The 23,899-nt window shown below is 37.0% G+C and overlaps 1 protein-coding gene across 1 annotated transcript in view; it reads right to left on the bottom strand.

Moving 5' to 3' along the window:
- Positions 1–23,899, bottom strand: part of LOC139125229 (uncharacterized) — a 496,067-nt gene that overhangs the window by 143,807 nt on the left and 328,361 nt on the right. The gene's annotated exons all lie outside the window — the stretch shown is intronic.

Below are 23,899 nucleotides of genomic sequence, written 5' to 3'. Positions count from 1 at the left end.
GACCTCTGAAATGACTTGTTGACGAGAATTTTAAGTCAAAAATGAATTCAAATTATGTTTTTCATTACAGACTGATTTGAATAGAGACTGAGTTCTGTTTATTTAACTGCCATACAGTATGAAAGATTTGCGTGGCGATAGAATAGTTAAGAGCAACATAGGTGATGAATGTACTCGTGATGATCATACTTTTCTGCGAGTAATTCCCAAAATATTAGGCAACGACTCAATCTCCTCAGAGTGATTGTAGAGCGGAACGTATAATTCTGATGTAGCTACAGGCATGAGGATAGCCCCTTACCACGCGCCCCATCAATCTCTGCTGCAGGTGACATTGCACATTGTCCTCCAAAATGTTTCGGTTGAGCAAACGTGTCAGTGTAGGACTGAAAGAAAACCGATTAAGTCCGAAATATTTAAGTTTGCCTGCTGCTGAAATTGGTGTGACTATTGGTCAGACTCCCTATTTAGCTTATAATTATCCAAGCCGCGCTACAATGTCCGTGTGGAGCTTGGCAACGACTCAGTCTGGGTAGAGCAACATAAGTATCTCATTGGCGATGACTTCATGTCATCAAGAGTCTTTTTCGAGGTGCAGCAAACGGAGCTATTCCTCAAAAAGCTATTCCTGGAGTAATTTTTTGAGGGCAGATGAAATTTTAACTTTGCTTGGGTAGGGGACAAATTTTTAGCTGGCAGGGAGCATATTTTGGTGTTTTTGTCGGGCTCGGAAGATATCGGTTGATTGGCCTCGAGACCTGGATTTGGGGGAACAAGAAGACGGGAAGTTGCTTGTAAAACGGAGACAGGGGAAGCTGACTTATTTATAAAATTAAATATGTGTATGGTGTTTTCAGCGAGGGGGGATCAAGGGCAAGTACATCATATCATTCGGGATGGAAACCAAATAGAAGGCCACTACAGTATATGTCTGCAGGTCTGCAGGGAATGTTAATTTCAAGGGAAGCAGGGAATGTTAAGTTTAAGGAGAAATTTTATTTCCAGTGCAGGGGAAATCCAAAGGTTTTTTCATCATCAGACAGGGGAGCTTCATGTCTGCAGGGGAATGATGAATTTTAAAGGGAATTTTCTCCCGGGCAGGGGAAATCGACAACTTTTTTTCGCAACAGGGTAGGGCAGCTGCAAAAGTTCACAATGGGTAGGAAAACACGAAGTTAAAGATTATAGTAAAAAATACTAAGGATGTGATCCAGCCTGTACAGCAGTAAACTCTTTACTTTGGTTGCTCATGTATCAAAATAGATAATAAAATGGAGAATGCCTAAAGTTATAAAATTGTCATGACTGTCTTTTGTTGGGCACAGTACGTGTTGCAGGAACGCCTATGAAAATGCTTATTCATGGTGAGTACCTCAACAAATAGCTTTTGCAAAACAATCGTTGTGATCGCTAATATGAGAAAATAAATATCAATATGCCATAACAGTTGATGGAAAATACTTTATCGCTTAAAGTTTGGTCGAGTGAACTCAGTTAACTTTTAAGGGCGTATTGGAAGTAAAACTAGCTCAATGGGAGTTGTCTTTTTGAGATAACCAACCCTCAACCCAGCGAGGTCACTCACTGATTCAGATCAAGAAGGCTTAAGCAGTTCAGCCTTGAATGGATTTATACGTACATATAGACACATTTTCAGGGGGTCCAAGAAAAAAAAACAACAAAAACACACACAAACATAAGTTTTCTTGGAAATCTTCCCTTTGCTTGAGATTATTCTATAGGTTTAACTCTGTATTGCAGTCTCATTTCAGAAATGGCACCAGCCAGTGACTTCAAACGGTGCCATCAAGACAAACCACCCATTGTAACTTCTGTTGGCGTGTGCTGTCTCGTTTTTGTAATCCAGAAAACAAGTAGAATTACTCTTATAGGCCCAGTAAGTCTTAAAGGTTTACTGAAGACGAAAAACAGCGAGTTAAATAATTTAGCAGAAAGCAACTGGAGCGCTTTGATCGACAAAGATTTGACCGACCGTTTACTTTGTCTTTTGAGAAACACACTGCAATGTACACGACTTAATGCAAATTTATTTATTATTCAGTTTGTTATTTTGTCTGCAGAAGATGTTAAACTACATCCATCAACCAACTCCCAAATTGTTCTTCAAATTTTGTCGAATTAACGTTCCTTGGACATGGGTATGGCTATTGGCATCATACAATCTGTTAACAGAGAAATTCGACGTCAAAAAATCAAATCTTGTCTTGGAAATAAAAACATATGTACATCTTTGTAGACTCGAGTAACCATAAAAAAACATGACGGCTATCAGCAACGTCATATCGAAAGAGGGTAATTATTGTGGCAAAATTTAGGGATACGTGATATACGAACCAAATATCACTGTCATTTTTTCTTTTAATAGGTGGCAGGAACGCATAGTAAAAGAGGCTTGAAGACTTTACCTTTGCTGGAGACATCATAGACGACCTGGTAGACTATAGCTATCTCATCGTTGTCAGACCTTGGGAGCACCACACCTTTTTGACACTAGAGACCTTTTCTGAAAAGTTATGTTGCATCAAATTGGCTCTCCTTCGTTTCAAACAACGTTACAAAGATGGCGTGGTTGCTGTCGGGGGGGGGGCAAGGGAGAGAACAGCCATCTTGGCTGTATCGTACTTATAACAGCGACTGGAGGCTGCACCACATGAATGAACAATTAAAGGAGATATTCGATGAAGAATGGATTATGTTTTATGGATTATGATTTATGGGTTCTTAATCCCTCGTGCCCTGCAAACTTTTATTCACATATTCCCTGATGTTATATAGGAGGAGGTGCGACTATATATATCCTACATTTGTCCCACTGAACTCGAGGATGTGCGGACAATTTGATATTGTACATTTTTATGATACAAATCTGCTCACATGGTGTCTGTATTTCAGAAAGTTTGCTGATGTCCTGATGTCCTAACAAGTTAAACATGTTACAAAAAGAGATGTTTTTATATTCTCTTTTTCACTACCCAACATTAATTAGGGCCCAAGCCTATCGGCTGGGCCCTATTGGTTTCATCGTGGGTTTCCTTCTTCCTTCTTCTTTCTTTCCGTCAATTCTTTGCCAGTTTAGATCTTGGAAACTGCTGCATGTACATTTCCCAATCTTGGCACAGTGATCAGGGCCAATAAGAAGTGGTGAACCTAACCCTTGAATTTTAGTTAGTCACTTGACCTTGCGGCCATTTTGGATTTATGAGATCCTAAACGACTTTCTCTCTTATGATCTAGGCGTCTGGTCAATTTGAAATTGTGTGTATAGAAATCATGGTCCTTGTTCTTAACAGTTTGTTAATAAAATTGATAGCGGTCTCATGACCTTGGCCGCCATATTGGATTTTCAACAGAATCCAGTTTAATCTATAAAAATCTTAAACTCCAGAACCAACAAACCTTTTGAATTGAAATTTTACGTATGTCGTCAATTGTAAGAGTACTATCAAGTTTGCGAAATGCATTTGGATCTGGCACCACTGAACTGACATTTTGCCTGTTTCATCCTTAGTTTTGTTAGCATCAAATGTTCAATGTCATGTGATATGGTGGTCATTTGGTTTTCATAAAAACCTACAAAAACCACAATATTCAAAAATCTTCTTTATAAGAACAGTAAGGCCATTTAAAACTCAACTTTTGCGCATAGTATCATCAGGTGAGTACTTTCAACCATGCAACTGCTTGGGCCTCGCGAGTGCTGCTTGCAGCTTTAATTTGCCTTATTCTTATACTACTTATCTCGTATTATCAGAGATAGACAATATTCAGCTTCTGTCTAAAAATCACGTGAATTTTAGTAGTACTCAGACGTCTATCGAATTAGGTCTTACAATAAGGGCTTCTTGTTCATTCACTCATCATTCACTCATCACCCTTGTTGACTTTCAGTATGGCTTAGCCTGGGTATGGCACTGACGATCTGACCCACTTTCGTTCACCCTGTCAGTGACCTAGCGTCCGGTTTTCAAATCAAAGTGCCAGCAAGACTGTACTTCTCCACTCAGCTAATTTAATCAGTAATTAAATTTTTGTTGGATTCTCTTAAACGTATTCACAAAAAAGTTAAGTCTGTTGCACTGACGCAATAAAAAGTGTCTTAAAGCCATGTTCGTCATCTTATGATAGTCTAGCGACGAACTCAAGGATCACTTTGTAACTCAGTTTCCTAAGCGATAGCCGGAGCATGGACTGTGGCCAGATACATGAATTATCACACACATAAATGTAGATATCTGGCTTGTTTTATGGGAAAATGCCAATAGTTTGCCCAATAGACCCCAATGTATTATGATTTGATATGATTGGACGAATTGCTATATCGGCCACATTTTCCTTCCTTTAAATGGGGGGGGGGATTTCAACATTATAGCAAGTCAGAAGGGGCGGATTAGAACACAGCTGCAGTGTGAGTTTTTCAGGGGGTATTTGAAAAAATCTGAGCACATTTTTTGGAGTCCCCCGATGTGAATGCAGCCTTAAGGGACTTTTTCCTGAGGTACTCCTCTCACTGAGGGTGCTGCCGCAGATAAAAAAGATCGTAATACCGACCCATTTTGTCATCGGATTTTAATCAGATTGAGTTCGGCAAGGCACGACTAGGCCTGCGTTTTGAAGTTTGCCAGCCTTTTAAGGTAGGAATACATTCTACCGTAATTTTGGACAATGCCTCACTGTCCAAGTTTCCTGGGTAGAATTCGACCAAAGTTGTGAATCATGCAAACCTAACTCTGAATCAAGAAAAGTCACGGCCCTTTCACTGGTCGGAATTTTTTTTATATAATGAATTCATAAAGCGGCTGCACTACACTTCTTATAACCGACATAGGCCTTCCCGACAGATCAAAGGTACAATGCTCGGGTATATAATGAGTATTTATTTATTCAGTCTCGAGTCAAACAGTCTAAGAATTTATGGTTTTATGTTACAGTATGCGCATGCTCTATCATACTCCGGCAACAAGTTGTAAATGCCTAGCACAACAAGCTGAATGCCCAGAACAACATATCGAATGCCTTGTAGAGTAATGTGTACAAGACAGCCGAGCGCTGCAACTGCCGTGTTCTGGGCGCTGCTCACAGTATGTCTCAAAGCTGTCCGCATGATTTCTGTTTGCACACTTATTAATATAATGCATGTTTCACCATTCAATTACAGACAAGTGGTTTTAAAATTCGCAGAGTGTATAAGTAACAGCAGAGCTCAGAGAGCTAAACGGCCACAGCCGTTCACTACACTGATGGGCACTGTTCACTGTATGCCTCAAAATTTGGCCGCACGATTTCCGTTTGCACATTTGTTAATAAAATGCATGTTTCAACATTAAAAATTCAGATAAGTGATTTTAAAATTTGTCGTGCGCGTATACAGAGACGAGAAGACCCGAGACGACCGAGGCACTGTATGCCTATAATCGAAAAATAAAAAGATATTCAAAAGATTGTATCAAACAAATAGTGCATGTCAAGGAGCTCGGCCATGGCGTTCGCTCATTCAAAGATTAGATATGCTCTGCTGTGGCGTAATGGTGTTTCGTCATTCACAATTATATGTGAATGTAAATGGAGCCAAGGACAAACCAAATTTTATCTCCATATTCACACAGGCTACCATTCAGCGGATTTGATTTTGCTAGTCAATCGTCACCGAATTATTTGGTCGACAGGCCCACAGGCGTGCTAACATTAAAGGGACGGTAGTGTTTGATAACTGTTTCACTATTTTTGTTTCAGATTTTTCAAGTGCCCTATCCCCACCCCAACAAACTCACAAGTTCAAGTTCCCCCTTCTGACTTGCTTTAAGGCAAAGAAAGCAAAATGTGGCCAATATAGTGCTTCGTCCAAAAATATAATATCATTATATATCGAAGTCTATTTCGCAAAATATTAACATTTTCTCACAAACACAAATTACAAACTATAGTTGTCGATAAGTCATGTAAATGTACTTTGCTTGAAGTGGCAGATAACAAGTGCATATGTGTACAAAAAATGATATTTTGATTTCATCGATACTGTAGATACACTATACATGGTAGTCTATGAGAAAACTATGGACATTTTTTCGAATATTCAACCAGCAATGTCTGTTTTTGATAGGCGCTGATAATTGATATATATGTACTTGATCGTTACTAAGTGGTTACAAGTGCATATGTGTACAAGAAATTTTATTTTAAAACTTCTCCGAAAATGTGATCCACTATACATGGGCGATTATGCAATATTTATGCATATATAGATTCCAGATTATTGACATATTTGTACTTGATTAAGTGAAGGTGGTAACATGTGCATATTTGTACAAGAAATCTGATTTTGGAAATTTGCCGAAAACGTTAATTCATTATACATTGAAGTCTATGAGAAAACTATGAGTTTTTTCAATGCTAAAGTAATTAAATCTGTGCTTTAGTAAGTGTTTGATAATTGATACCAGAGTACTTGATTCAAAACGATGTTTGAAAGTTCCGATGCGGACAATAAATATGATATTTGAATTTCACCCAAATTAGTGTTTCACGTCTCATGGTATATATAGTCTACATGAAAACTATTGCACATTTTTCCTCAACAAACTTGCAATATTTATTATATGCTAAGAACGTAATCATTGTTATTGATGACAAATAATTGCAGTCTGAACTTGAATTCAATTTGAATTCAATGCTGACTGTACCTATGTGGCTGTGCCGGACTTTTCATCACACTACAGAGAGTAGAAAAAGGAACTACAGCGGATACACGAAACAAAACCAGCCAAAATTAGCGAAACGTCTGCTGACATTGACAATCCTAGCACATATATCATATGAATCAGAGACAGTTTTTTTCCGATTCCCCTTAAATTTCCAAAATTCATTGAAGTGCCCCGATATACACTTAACATTATCAATGTCCCCCGCCATGGCCACTGCAGTGGTGTTTGTGAATGCAGCCTAAAGTGTGTTAAAATACACTGTCTTGAGCTTATCAACAAAGGCAGTACAGTGTACACCGCCTTTTTTGTTGATGAAGTGAATTAAGGTCCGGACTAAAGTTAAATGTAAGCAATATCGAGCATTTTACACATACATGCCCGTTTATATAAAATTAGAAGCGGATCTTTCAACATGGTCATGAAGTAGAACACGAACTTACGATTGACATTTAAGAAAAAAATAGAGTGCAAATTTCAAGAAGAGTAAAAAACAGCTGTACATCTGGTAGTACTGGCGTCTTTACAACAAGTACAACAGCAATGCTGACAATATTACATGAGGCCTGGCAGTATTTTAGAATGTTCATGAATACGGAAGACAACAAAAGAAACTCTTTCAAGTTTGAATGGGGAAGACATCAATAACGAAAAAACTCTTTCAAGTTTGTTTGGCTGATCGCAACTGAACCGTGACTGTTTCAATGCCAAATGAGGTCAGTTAAACAAATACGTTTATCCGGTATCTGGTTGGTAATCTTTCTTGATTTTATTCGGTTTCGCAGATGAATAAGAATACTAATAAGAGGAAAAATGTGGTTTATACACTTGGAATGGACTACTTTCATGTTCAGCTGGTTAAGTTTAAAATGGTCATGGGTTTAACGCTATGTTGAATACATCCACTATGCAACATCATAATATATCGATAATTTAAAGGTCGTTTCGTCAAGTTAAGTGTATATTCATTGTGTATTTGCCACCAGTATTTTAAGCTTATGGGATCAAATGTGCCATACATTCCTCGGGTGTACATGTTAGAACCACGTCTTGGTTGTCGTTCATCGCCGGTAGATTAACCGAAAAACTTATCAACTACATTTCGATATTCGCTTATGGCCTTTGGAGAACGTAATTTGAAACGCGAAAGCCCTCGGTTCTTCGCGACCGGGCCTTGCCGACTTATAGCGGGCTATAACAGGTTGAGTAACAAAAGGCAGTAGCATTGAACTCGGACACTGACCCCTTTCAACAGTCAATGTTGTGCTCTGAATGAATATTCCTTTTTATGCAGATTTACAATTTATAAAGGACAACGCAAGATAAACGACGTAACATGGCGCGAACCACACGTTCTTTTAGCTAGAAAACAACAGGAAATTAACCTACTTGCTTAAAATACGGATAGTTTTAAAAGCACATGCTGGCACCATTTCGCAGGTACGTCCAAACTGAACATTTCGTTAACATGTCTATATCCTTTGCGATGGTGGCCTTGTACGCCTAGTCTGTGTCAGTAAACACCTCCATGTTCTTTCTTGATCTTCATTAAACATACCGTGACACATTTTCTTTTAACTCGTTTGTTTTTCCTAGGCACCATAGCCTGGATGGATGTCTTTCCCGATTAACTAAACAAGAACTGCTGGAAATTATTTGGGAATATCATTCTACTTTGAACTATTCACAATCGACGACAAAGTTTTGCTTTGATTTTGAACGGAGACCCCTAATTTATATTCTTTATTTCGAAAGGGAATGCTTTTGAAGGTTCCTTAAACACGATTTGAACTAATTTGGGAGAATTTAGATCTTAATATTGTAAAACGTTCTCAAAATGTTAGATGCCCTACAGCTGAAAGTTGCCATATTGCAAATTATGTATAGAAACAAATGCATTGTAAGTAAAGAAAAGCAGATGAGCCTACATTTGGAGATTTAACCAACATGACTTCACTCCCGAATTATCCCACATTTGTTTCAATCGTGTTCTTACAGAAAGTTTAGGCTAAATTATAAGCCTTTCAATTTCGAGGTGCGTACTAACGTTTCCTTTGTATCCAAAAGGGTTGCTAAAGTTGACATCACAAGGAAAAATGGAATGTTAAGGACGCTATATTCAGTCAGTATAGTGTAAACACGAGTGCATTTGCCTCGGACATATATTTTTGGTAAGATCCACTATGCAACATCATAATATATCGATAATTTAAAGGTCGTTTCATCAAGTTTAGTGTATATTCATTGTGTATTTGCCACCCCTATTTTAAGCTTATGGGATCAAATGTGCCATAAAAAATGAAATTTTACGACAGGAAAGACAATGTTGTAGTCGCTCAATAAAAATCCGGGTGTGGAACGTAAACTTAATTTCAGATCAAGATTTTTTACATTACATGGTATTTCTTTCCGTGCAGCCGTGAATTATAATCAAAGTTCTACCACAGACAGTATGTCGACACAAAATAAAAAGTAGCATTGGATTTTATCATGGTGTAAGGCATCAATAGTATTCACACTGGTCTTAGGCATGGTTCTTGGAGCTCTTATTCAAGACATGGTATGTGTCCCTCATCATGAAATGTCAATTAAATGTTAAGTATTTACTAATTTATTTAATTTAATTCATTTACTTATATTAATTGCCCCTACTTTGGGCTTTTTACTTAGTGTAATAAATAAGTATTTCATAGTCCACAATAATTTGCTTATTCGTTTCCAAATTTGCAATTCTGTGAATAAAGTTACTACATATGTACAGTTTGCTTGGCATGTTGAATCTCAACACAAGCATAATATACACGAGACGAAGACCTAGAAATTGATAGCGCCCTCATCGCAAACGAAGGTAGAAACTGAAAAAACACACAAAAAATACACACAAGTACAAAATGAATACTGTTTTTGAACTGATAATTATAGCTTGCATAATGTGACATTGTAGTAACCGCCATATTGTACAGCATGAACGTATTTGCTTACAGCGTTAAAATTTCATAATCATTTATATCGCAGAAAAATATCTAACAACTCTGTCAGACTGTGCAGACAGAGGGCGTAGATATCATCAGAAAAACGATTTCGTGTACTCGTTGAAGATGTACACAGCAATCTTCTTCTGATTAAAGGAGTTTCTTTGAAAGTGTTTATAAGTGAAATGTAGATAGATATTGGAAACATATTCAATATCTTAATTGTAAAATTCAGGTGAGGCTAAGAGTTAATATGAAAAGCTATCACAAGTCAAAAATGTAGTGCATTTCTAGAGTTGTCATATATTATCATACATTGCATTAGTCAGATTCATTTGCATGATTTTTTTTTCTTCAGTCTTTGTTCACCAACCAACATCAACTCTCACCGACGGTTTAGTTCAACAGTGCCATAATGAAATCGCAACGCTTCACGATGAACTTGTTGCAAGTGAAAATTTTGACCAAAAGGATAACTCGACAGATTACTCTAAAAATAATAAACCTTTCATAACTCACACGACCAGTCTTTGTCTAACATCAGCAGAAAGCATGAGGTACGTAAACGTTACGATTACTACTTGCTGTTGGTCATTTTTATTTTGTCATAAGGGCCTGTAATCGTCGAGTGATGCTTGCATATTCCGTATGAAAGTTATTTCATATGTGCAAGCTTGTAAAAATTACATGACGAACGAACGTACTATTACGTATTCGTTATGTATTAAATTAAATTGCCAAATTGCGATTGTGTTCATGTAAATATTCAGCTATTGATGCCAATTGATTATGACACAACAAGGAGCAGAACAAAACAACAACGAAAACAACAACAACATCAACAACAATATCAACAACAACAACAACAATAAGTGAACACTTAGGACTCAGCAGTATAATAGGAACACGAAGATATAGACTGGATAAGATATGGAGGGATAACATGAACTTTATTAGTGATTAGCTGTAGAGATTGGTAACATCGATAACAAATCATCCGAACATGCATGATTGATCGTGTCGTCTTTGATGACACGAGGAATATGTGAAAATGAAAGATACTATCCTCAACGTTTGTTTTCCCTCTTCAACGTTTTTTAGGTTGACAGCAGAAGGGCATGGAATAACGCCATCTTTTTCCAGAGGTGACTTCGTTCATGTAATGATACATAGTTCTGGTGACGATGAAGATTGTCCTGTTGGTGGTGACTTCTTTTTTGCCGTCATGTCTAGCACGAAACAGAAAAAGTCAACTACTGGGAGGATTATCGATCACAGCAATGGTTCTTACAGCGTCTTCTTTTACGCAGGATGGTCTGGAACAGCAGACATAGCGGTCACATTGGTACATCCACGGGCGGCTGTGGACTGGATTGAGAATCATTATAGAACCGAGGAGCGACACGTAGAATGGAATGCATGGTATAGAAATGGGACTCTGACGGAAGACAGTATTTGCTATGTTTCTAGAGCACCGACCTTTCCAAATAATGCGTGTATGCCAATGAAAATGCCCTGGGAAGGACAGCCTTCGTGTGCGACAGACCACAACACTTATCGTGTGAGGAGATTAAAACAACAAAGTCTAGAGTGACGTCTTTGGACGCATCAGTCAATAAAAATCTGCCGGAGGATTTGGACATTTTATTTAGAAAGTGAGTGAAGTTTGCAATAAATTTTAGACTTTATAAAGGGATTAACTTATCAAATGGGATAAGGTATTATGTGGAAAATAGAGGGCCGCATATGCATCGGCTCGAGTTCAAGTACAGCGTTATACATACCTACTGCTATGTCTCCTCTTATCCTGTATTCGATTTTGCAGATGTTGCTATTGCATTTTTGTAATTGGTTGTCACCAGATATCACATTACCTGGCCAGCTGACGTTTTCGTGATGCAAAACCTAAGCGTGAATTTTATTTATTTCCGTAGACCATACTTAATGACGGCTGTAGTTGGCAGTCCGATAAAAATTTCAATTCAAGGTAAGATCATCGACTTCACTGTGGCGCGAAATTTTATGCATGAACTTAAATTTTCATGTTATTAGCATACGGTTGGATATCTGACTTGAGTTTGGTATTATATGTTATTTTAACACACTCGAAGGTTTGACAAACCATTATTGTTACAGTAAATGCTGAAATAGAGGCTGCAAAGTAAAACAGATGGAATATGTTCAGACTGATCTTAAACAAGTGTATTTCATGCAGAAAATTTCTTTGCGTCCGATAATTGACCAAACACTGCTCCGTTGGTCCTTCGAAAATGGTTATTTGCATACTTTGCGAAGCTTCCTTAAATGGATCACATGAGTTTAGTCACGTCCTACGTGGTTGAAATTCTGATTTGAAAACGTAACGTTGTGTGTGCATGATTGCGGCTGATGTTTTGTTCAAATACTCACGATACATGTATACTGACATTTGCTAATTATTCATTAAATGCGGACTTGCATACTGGAACAATACTCATTGATTCAATTTACGTAAATTCATACAGTCTGTCACGCTTTTTGCAGAAGACCTCCATGAGAAAAGATGGTAATAAATTGTCTTTGCTCATGCAAGGGTGGATATTAACAGTAGAATAAGATTCAAATGTCTTTCATTTGACGAGATAACACCAAATGTACATTGTACTTGGCATTAACACTACTACTACTACAACTTTCTTTGCTTCAGAAGAAAATACCGACTTGCAATTTGATGAACCAGGCGATGACCTTCCACGATGCGGAGTAGACCTTCCAAGACCAATGTCTGATGGTTTCTGGGGAAATGACGTAACATGGACTTCTCGGGTATGTAAAACACGTCACTGGAGTATTGATGAAATGAGACAGTGCCTCAAAGAGAAAACACTGTACATACTTGGAGATTCAACTGTTAGGCAGATACACGAACTTATTACAAACCCTTCGGACAAAATTGCCATCAAATCCGATAGAACGGACATGGACCGCGAACCGAACAACCGTGACGTACCAGTTTCATCCCATTCTTATAGGCAGTCGAATTATCGACTTTTGGCGACAGAAGTTTGAAAGTGACACAATTGATGGTATTACAATGACGGAATGTAACTCGGTGATTTTGTTAAGCCTCAGCTATCACTTTGCTTCATGGACAAAGACTTCTTATGAAGAGAGGCTTCTCCGAGTCAGACAGGCCACTGTTCGTTTGAAATCTCGTTGTCCAGATATAATTATCATCGTGAAAGTTCTCATCCAAGGGAACATGCTAGAAAAGAAGGATATATACACAGCAGTGACTGGACCTTATATGACATGAATACCATGATGCGGGAAATCTTTAAAGGAGTTGGTGTCAAGTTTCTTGATGTGTACGATATGTCACTGTCACATGTTACCCGAAATAGCGTTCATATGCCTCTTGGCAGTGTCATTCGGCAGCAAATCGACCTCCTAATGTCTTATATTTGTCCAGATTTTGATAATCAGAGCCTTGCAAAATTGGCTTATTATAAAATCTGTTTGTAACAAATGTTTTTATCTTCAATCATGCCTTAGTTTTCTTCGACTAAAGATCACGTAGAACAATAAAGTTCATTATGTGGTTGTAGTATGCATCAAAGGTGATATCACACAGTAATATAACGTACAGAAACATTCTGATAATATTATTTGGCCTTATACTCACCATTTGTCACTCTTGATGCGAAGTTACAAACACGATACTGGCTTTCAAAAACAATAATCCTGAAACACGACATTACTTCTCTGATTTATTTAGATTTTGACGTGAATTTTATACAAAAGTGGTCATCAACTACAGGTGTGAAAGGATTATCGTTTATAATCGATTGCACATAGTTGTTTGAAAATTTGAAGTTATTTTAATTTGATATACTTAGTTAAATTCAAATGGGATAAAACAATGACAGTATATTCGAAACGATTAGCGACGTCACATTTGTGTACTCGGATAGTCGATTGAAGGTTCGGGAATGAAGTGTGAGGCCGAAAGGAAAGAGTGTACATGACATATATATATATATATATATATATATATATATATATATATATATATATATATATATATATATATATATATATATATATAAACAGATTACTTCAAGTACAAAGTAATGAAATCTATTACTTAAGTTTCATGCATCTTGCAATCCTCAGATAGAGGATTGCAAGATGCATGAAACTTAAGTAATAGATTTCATTACTTTGTACTTGAAGTAATCTGTTTATTTATAACGCTCTGCTTTTTGCATTGAGCACTGTAATTTCCCTCGAGGACATCTGTATACTTCGATATATATATATATATATATATATATATATATATATATATATATATATATATATATATATATATATATATATATATATATATATGAAAAATCGGCGAGAAATCCAAACTATTCCAAAACCAACAAAATAGAAAATCTGCCCTCATAAAAAGTTGCATCGGACGGTAGAACGTACCTTGAAGTTCACAAGTTCAAATCATTACTTGTTAAATGCATTTGACTGATACGTGCCAAAGTCTGGTGACAATTCACTCTCTAGCAATTTCCGTATCTCCAGTTGCCAGTCCGCCATTGCACTGTATCGGGGATCATTTAAGTACAACTTAAGAATTACTGGAGTGAAAGTACACATCTCATTTTGGGCGCATAGTGAGATCCGTAAAGCGCTAGCGCTCTGAACTTCCAGATGCGATCAACACGTCCTATTATACTGTATAGATTGGTTTAGGAGATTTGAAAACCGCGTTTGCGCATCGAAATGAAATATTGCAAGTATAACGTTACATTTGTCTTTTTACGATTGGAAATAAATTGGGAAAATAAGATGGGTGTATTTATAAGAAAAGTGCCACGAAATCGAAATGCTTACTGCTTAAACTATACAAAGCGATAGCATTTACTAAATATGGAAGTAATATTTTCATCTTTCAAAACAACAAATAGACACACGTTAAGAAACTATACAAATTGCATAAAATCCGCCAACTAGACATCTTCTGAGCCTTAGCATTATTGAAATGTCCCTTATCTTTTCGGTAATTTGAGAAAAAAATTAAAGCTAACTGTAGTCAGGTCCTGTTTGAAATGAATCTAACTCCATTATAAATCGATCGGGAAGATATTTTGTTTTGATTGAGGCAAATCGACAAACTGAGACTAGTACTAGGCAATAAACAAAGTCACGCATTTTTATTAAAATTCATATAAGCCATTTTTTGTAAAGCTATTTTATCAGATACAGATAGTTATCTATCTTTAACCTTATCATTTGCACAGCATCACAATCTTTCAATATAATTTTTAAGAAGTTGAGCAAAATATCGTTTAATATTTGCGATATTTTACTTTTGAAAAATTGTGCCAATCCAATATGCCCTAACATCAAGAATAGAAATGCGCCAATGTCAAACTTTAGCGTGTCAACAAGTGAAGGTCACTTTAAATATGCCCTGACTTAAGAATTGGAATTGGACCAATTTCCTTGTTTACTAAATTGTACCAAACTAATATGCACCGACTTCAGAAATAGAATTGCACCGATATGAAGCTGAAACCTCAACCAATGAAAGTCATTTTAAGTGTGAACTACTTTAAGAATTATTATTCGACCAATGTCCCTGTTTACTGTGTAAACCAGTTAGCTTCATTTTAAAAGTGCCCCGCCTTCAGAATTACACTGTGATATTTGCAGTTTGCAAAATAATCTGATAGTTTATGGAGTGGTATACAATAACTCTGAAGAAATTAAGTTTCACAGAAATTAATAGTGTTTGACTCGTTTTGATATAATTTTGTCAAAAGTATGCTACTGTATATTCCCTTTTGCGGCAGACAGTCATTTTAGTAATGTATGTTCCTGTGTTTTTCACTTGGTCAATGCACTCTTTCATTTACAGTGTACAGTTTATATTTTTACTGTCAGTAATGTAATGTTTCAAATCATGTGGGAAAATATTCATGCATGGTGAAGTTTGTGAGTTGAAAAAACATTGTGAGCAATTTTGCAATAATTAGATTGTCAGTTTTCTTCTTTGACAGTGTGGATGTAAAATTTGGAATGAAAAATGTCGGGTTAATCATAGTCTACTGACAAAACTGAACAATATGTAGGCATTACTGTCAATTGAACTTTTGATCTTAACACGCTCGATTTTAGTCACTGAAATTTTCGGTTTCAGCACTACAATCTTCGTCAGCAGAATAACCCGATCTCAATGTTGAGGCTTTCTGACACGTGACATCAAAATCGGGTCATAGACTTTTGGTTATTTATACCTTCCGCTGTCTCTGTTTAGAGATGGCTGGAATACATATCGCCTTCTTCCCACGCCTTTCGAAATATCTTGGATCCGTATCAAGAATTTGTACATTTTCCAAAACTACAAAGTGGTCTGATGATTCGAATGTGGATATGTTGGAATTCTTGATAGAGATCCCAGATACTTCGAAAGGGGTGTCGAGGGGGAGATATATATCTGTGTTAACCAGCCATCTCTTAATAGAGACTGTGATAAATAAAAATTACCAAAAGTCTATGACCCGATTTTGATGTCACTTGTCCGAAAGGTTGTAAACATATTACGTATAAATTTTTGAGAAATGTTTCTCCCATATATTTGTCTGTGGAGATTGGCAGTTTTTTTTATTTTACCGACATTCTTCTTATTTTGAGTTATTTATTCTTAGCTCATGTAGTTCGTGCATATAGGTCCTCTGGAGCACGATTTCAGAATGGTTGGATGAAATTACATCTGCGTAAAAGTTCTCGATATGAAATTTAAAAAGTCGACGACACTTTAGCTGGATCCATCTGATATGCTGACTGCTGCCGAATGACTGACCATGGATTTGGAAAACATCTTCACTTACTTTATCTAAAGGCGTGTCCAGACTCTGAGAGAGAGAGAGAGAGAGAGAGAGAGAGAGAGAGAGAGAGAGAGAGAGAGAGAGAGAGAGAGAGAGAGAGGAGAGAGGGAGAGAGAGAGAGAGAGAGAGAGAGAGAGAGAGAGAGAGAGAGAGAGAGAGAGAGAGAGAGAGACAGAGAGAGACAGACAGACAGACAGACAGACAGACAGACAGACAGACAGACAGACAGACAGACAGATAGAGACAGAGAGAGACAGAGACAGAGAAACATTTTTAATATGGTCTAATAGGGCGCGTAGGTATTGTGTTGGAGCAGAGTCGTTGACAATTCATAATTTTACTGATCAACTTTAGATATTCAACTGTTAATATAATTAAGAGTTTTACTGAAGAACTTCAAACTCCTCATCAGTTTGATGAATGTTATTAAGCAATGTCGAGTCTTGTTAACCAAAATGTCAGCAAACTGTGGTTAATACTTCAATTAGTACAAGTTATGGTTTGCCCGGCAGTTGCTCACAAAACTACATCAAGCTTTTTCCTTAATCTCAATTACCATAACCGTCCATAACTAAGACAAAGTACAGTCTACCCAACATATAATATTGATGTCAGTCTGCTGCCCTTAAAGCCACGGTCCAGTCAACAACGCTAGCCCAATTAATAGTCGCGCCAGCGGCTTACTGACTACGCATGCGCTTATTCATAATATACTATGCGAGTAACCGGAAGTGTACCCTTCTTTCTCATGATGGGCGCCGCCATGTTTTTTTTTTGAGTACTCGTAAATAAACAAATACGAAACAAATTACCATGATATAACATGCCTTTTATAAAATATACCTCTTTTATTAGCCAGTAAATGTCATTATACACCTGTCGCTGATACAAAGTATCGTTGATATAGATAAACGGAGAAAACTGTCGTGCATATGAACGGGGGCATACGCAAAGAATGCTGGGATTGAATTATAGAAGAGCGCCCCCTGTGTCAATAATTAGATTCAAAAATTGCAAGTTTTTAGACGGAACGCTATAGTTTTCAGCTTGCAAGTGGAAGGTGGGCAGTGCGGTTACCATTGCAATGATAATTATTGCATAATACGTCCCTTGTTTAACGCCATAGGCTGTTATCATTGTAAAAATTGCCAATTTTTGTCCAAAATTTTTACACGCTACAGAAAATCTATACCTGTCCTGCTGCAGGGTTTGACGTCGCGTCGTGTAAGTACGTGAACTGCTTTCATCAGAGGGAAACTGGGCATAGTTGTCATATAAACGTTTATGAAGTAACAATTACAGTTTATCATGAATCAATACAAATAACATTGCCAATCTTAACCCCTGGCGCGACACCAAGGGCTGAGCCCTATATAATATTACAAATAGAGTAAGGTGTACGGTATGGAAAGCCTAGATGTCGTTCCTCTCGAATTGGTAGACATTTCGCTTATTATTAAAGCAGCCCCAAAGCGGCCAAAAGATCTGTTTCACCGTGATCGTTTATGCTGAACGAAATTGATATCACGTCATGGAGATCACTTTCTCCCGTGTTGTACGTTTATGAAGTGCAAGAATTAATAGATCTCACTGTATTCTCAAAGAATTTCATTTTTCTATTTTTTCACAGCCACGTTTTCGCCGTGGATTTAACATTATTAGATAATATGTAAAAGATAGGGTCGTCGGTTTGTCTGCTAACGGTAAAACAAGATTTTTACCTTGACCTAATAATGATTACACTCTCACGTTTGTCCGAGACTACCAACTGTATTAATATTTTTACAGCATGCATTATATTATTGTAAAGCAATTGAACGGGATCACAATCATCCATAGAAAGATGTGTGTTCAAGCGTAATTAACTCATAAACGAATATACATACATACATACATACATATACATACATATATATATATATTAATATATATATATATATATATATATATATATATATATTATATATATATATATTATATATATATATATCACTCTAAGTATACAGATGTCCTCGTAGGCGATTACAGTGCTCGATTCGGAAAGCAGAGTTTTATAAATAATAACACACATTTACTTCAAGTACAAGGTATTCATATCTTTTACTTAAGGTTCATGCACCCTGCACTCATCTGACAGAAGTGGAAGTATTCTTAGCCCTATACTCTTATGTTATGTTCGGGAGGAATAAAAACATACCAGAGCAAGCATTGGAGTTCCCAACAGCTTTAATGCTTTAGTTTTTCGCATTTCGTAATTCTATGTAGTGCTGACATCAACTTATCCATTAAAAAACAATGTGTGTGATCGTGACTCCCGTCAATATAAAGAACGTAAACATCGCACTCAAGTTGAGGCGTTGGACACGCAAGCACTGTTTCATCCCTTTCCTTGCCGACAAAGCCGCCTCTCACTAATTATTCTCATTTTTTCAAAAAAAAAAATCATTTTTGAAATTGAATAAGATATTTGAGGAACAGAGTGTTGTACTTTTTAACTCTATCGGTGGTAAAAGATGTTGCACGTGGTTTACTCCAGTACTGTAAACCTACGCTTAGCCGCCATGGGACAACGGAAAGCAAAATAAATTTCGTACTTGTCAAACTTTATATCGTATAAGAATTTTCCTCATTGCAAGGCCTTACAGGTAACCAGCGAGGTAAATGTATGTTTTATGGATTTTTTTTGGCCACTGTCAGTTTTGGCCCGTTGTTTTTTTTACTTAGAATTTATAAATATAAGTTTGAGTATGGCTTCATATTGAGTTGGCCAGTCAAGTCTGTATGATCCATTCAATTATTTGACCATTAGTCTGCGTTTGCGAATCAGATTCGAATTGAATCATTGCAATTTGCCTTGTGATTTTAATACGATCGTGTTACATTGTGTTTCGAATTGTATCCCACTTTTTACTGTCTCAGAATTTTCTGTTAGTTTGAAATGCAGTATAGAGATCACCATCAGTGGTACAATCGTCCATGTACAACTCAGTGTTTTGTGAACGGAATATACCAGAATTTGCACAAGGTAAGGATACAGAAACTCGTCTCAGACTTGCTTTATTCGCTTTGTTAGTAACAGAGTGACAGAACTTCTCCTAAACAATTTCTATGGAACACAACTATGGTATGGGTGCAGGTACAGAGGATAACTTGAAGACAATTATTTAGGACAGCCAACTAAATTACGTCTACAATGTTTTCTTCAGAAAACAATAAACAGTCTGGTATTAAACTCTGGTTCCCTTATCAATTCTAACCGCACATACCTTGCACAGTTGTGACTATGGCACATCACAGTGACATTGGGAGAATTTAGTAACACTCATTGCAATATGGGTAATGCAGTAAATTTCACTAAGATGTATTTGGATTAATTAATGAAGAGATATCCGTGAATTTCACATACGGAAGACATTATTTGATTTTCTTAATATGATACACACAAAAATATGCTGTAGCAAGAAAAACATACCTAGACATAAAATCGTGAGACTTTTTGAACAGTTAACAACATGATATATGCACGGGCGTTGCGATCGGCACTGCGTTTGGTCAATAATGAGTAGAGTACATGGTCCTGAGCTGGTTAAATTTATTACTAAAATATCGTAACAAAATATTACAAATCTGACGTGAGTCATTTAAAGGGATATTTCTCTGACTGAGAGATGGTGCAGGTTTAACTGTGCTCTACCAACAATAAGGTAATGTAATTTTCAGCCTCGAAAAATCAGATTGCTGTATTTGCGCCATTAATGCTGACTGCCGCACTGGATCTGCCCATGGCCATTGTGCATTTATGGGTGTCCAGTTATGAGAAATTGGAAATCCTTCGTAATATAGTGCCAAGTCACGGACATGCATAGACAAAAATAAAATTAATTCCGTATTCGTTTGTGATTGAAACTTCAGACCTCCGGAGAAGTAAGCCTCCTTTGTCACTGTTTTAAGGTGTACTTTATTGTCTCTCGCCAGCCCAGGATACTTTCAACTGCTCGCACATTTATCAATGATCGTTTTATGTGAGGTAAACCCAAACTAAATAATTACAGGTTCCTTTAATAGCTCAGGAAATGTTACAAGGGTATCTGACTTCAAGTATATATTAATGTGTTCACGTAATGACCACTGAAGGTCTTTAAGATTCTGTGAGATACAGAACGAAAGTTATGGTCTGCATAAGTGCACTCAATCCACAACCATACAAACAGAGTTGCAGATTATGATCTTAATTGTACATTTAATTACAGCGTCTGTGTCGATATGTTGACGTTCATTATTATAGTTATCGTGTAATTTACGTTGTATGCTAATAAAGTTGTAATCTTGTATTTAATTATGCAGTATATAATTAATTCTCTTTATAGTAAAAAAGTAATCATGTTGTTTCTTCTAAAACACGATTGGAACTAATTAGGGATAATTGGATGATAAAGTAATGTAGATTTAATCTATAAATATAATCTCATCTGGTTTTCTTCCTAAAAACTACGGGCACCAAGCAAAGCCGTTAACGTTGTACTTCATTCAGCGGATTGTTAGATGATTGGCGTAACGTTGGCTCTCATGATAACATACATCGAACAAAAAAGTAAAAACATCAATCTTTCCAGCTTGTTTCACGTTTTCCCTAACTTGTGTTATTGCTGTTAACTGACCAGCACGATACAAGCGATCCAAGAAATAAAAGTCATTGTTCACCACATTACTAAGGAGAGTACTCAATCAATGAATTTTGAAGCTACATTTTTTGTGACTTATTGTCTAAAAACATAGTAATTACGTCATAATTCAGTTGCCGCGAAGACGTATCTCACTTGTCCCTGTGGCGCCATTTTTCCCTGGAGAAATTTGAATTGGATTTCCAAAGACTGTGTAGGGACTGCCAGACGAGAGCCCCAAAATGAAATGTGGGGACCGAGAGCTTGTTTGACATTTGAGAAATCCGGTCAACTCTCAAGCATAGGTTTGAAAAATCGCCCTGCGCATATGTGAAACAAACACCAATGAGCGGGTATGCAATAGTTAAAACTACGGTCAAAAAATAAAAAAAATGAAAAAAATGATGCTGTTCATGACTGTTTTTAAAAAATTCGAGCGACGATGCGAATTTCTTTTTTATATTTTCCCTTTTTAACTTGATGAGTCAGTCAAAGTGTTAACTTTCCATGCAGCTTTGCTCGGTGTAAACAGATGATGCGTTTTAACAAAGTTCCTCTTCAATGGCACTTGAACTGCGACACGCTATGAAAATGGAGTAGACGTACATGTCATAATACCCCATTATACGAATATCCAGTTTTTCCCTTGATCCTTTGCAATTTTTAGCGTTCCACCGCACAGCATCGCATGGAACTCCGGTTTATATCAAGAACGGCGGCGTAATGACTTTTTTCGAGTCCGCTAACATTTATACGTACAGTCGAAAAAAGGTCGAGGACTTCCAAGTGATGCGTGCGCTGACCAGAAACGATCCTTTTTTCTGGCTGACTGGTGTTGAATCTGTTTTCAATAGCAGCCAAAAATGACGATTTATTTGTACGACTATTTTTTTCAAATAAACTGTCGTACTAATTGATCGGAAAATGAACTTTAAATGTTTCAGGATAAACCTGTTTATTTATTGACCAATAGTTTGGTAAATATCTTAGATGTACCCTATTCCTATTTACAGTATTTTTCTATGTTTAACGAATTATCGGTGAAGGTCACAGTTCACTATTGGTGGGCACGGAATGGTTTACCAGCCGAAACATTACAAAAGTTCACACTGACCTCTGCTTATATTGGACTGCCAACAATGACTTTTAGAGAGTCCATATCCGTAATGGCAGTATGCACCATCGATAGATAACAGTTTCTACATATTGCAAACCCATTCATTCACGTGGCCGTCAAAATCTTGGGGGCAGTTCCACTCAGCTGTTCTTGGTCCTGCGAGTAACGCGTAACTCAGAGACAGACGTTCTGATGGACGATTGATACAAGACTCTGGAAACTGCGCTTCCCTGAACATTTGCCTGTGGATGAAAATTATCTGTTGTCCGTAGAATTGAGCTTAAGCTGGCTACCAAACACATGTTACTCAGTGTCGCTGGTTGGAAAAAATCAAAACATATTTCAATAGTCACCCAAGCTGTGACAGCATTGACCTGCAGTACCTTTGACCTACAGTATTTGCATACTGGATTTGCAATGCACGTCACATTCACAAGCTTGTATCGACTATATCAACTCCACCAAAAAAGTAAACATAGCATTACTTAAAGATAGTTTTTCTCTTGCCTATCAATTGGCATCTACACAACAGACCATGTTTTAGCGACTAGAATATTCATGAACTATTAACTAGTTGATAACAGATGCATTCATTCACTTCATAACCAGTCTGACGGCGTAATCATTCAACGACAGTGAAATGATAGAAATAAGTATATCTTCGTTAAATTTGTAAAATTATAAAAGAAGTATTTATGTGAACACAAAAATTTACTTTGCCAACAATGTCTTTCTGGTGCTTGCTGACCTTGTAGAGTCTGGTTATATCGCTTTTTATAGATACAGTGAAGATTGAGATGGCCTTGATCTGAGTTACTCTTGAGCTGAGTTAATCATACAAGAGCAAAATGAAATATTTCTGTTAGACATCGGGTGATTACTGTAGGCGACAAAATGTTGACATTACACGTGTATTCATGCAATGATGTACTGGTGTAAACGTATTTCTTTAATTCCTGACAGATTGGATGCATATCTCAATGAATAATTCGATGAAAGGTCTAGTCCATACCTAGAAAGGTTAAAGACATAAAATACGCTTTGCTTTGCCAAAACTTCTCTATCAAGAGAGACACAACTCGGGACACCGGTATGACCTCTTGCGTGTCATAATATGAGTAGTTCATCAGCAATTGATTGGTAAGTCCATTTGTTACCTAGCATAGGTCAATGATAGAAACAAAGTCTTTAAAACTAAACTATTTTAACGTTTGCATGGTATATTGTCATAGACATCTCTATAAAATGTCCATCGACATGACCTGACCTTACTAAGCCTCAGCGGACAACTGATAACATTTGACTCCAGCCGTTAACTGATAAAGTTCATGTTAAATTACTTTGATGGCGGTGCTATTTAATCTTTGACAAAGATGATTTTGTTTGTCATTGGTGATCGGTTTGTCGTCGACGGAGATAACAACTAGCGAATAAACAAAATTGTCTTTTGACATCAACACAGACTCTCGTTGTGCACAACAATCGTGATCAGAGAAGATAAAGAGGGCTGCTTCAAATAAATTCCCACGTTATGAATGCACCCGCAACATAAAGCCTG

Source organism: Ptychodera flava (assembly GCF_041260155.1).
Source record: "Ptychodera flava strain L36383 chromosome 3 unlocalized genomic scaffold, AS_Pfla_20210202 Scaffold_25__1_contigs__length_14229661_pilon, whole genome shotgun sequence".
Taxonomy (NCBI): Eukaryota; Metazoa; Hemichordata; class Enteropneusta; family Ptychoderidae; genus Ptychodera; species Ptychodera flava.
Note: the sequence above shows the minus strand (reverse complement) of the source record. Positions and strands in the feature narration are given on the sequence as shown.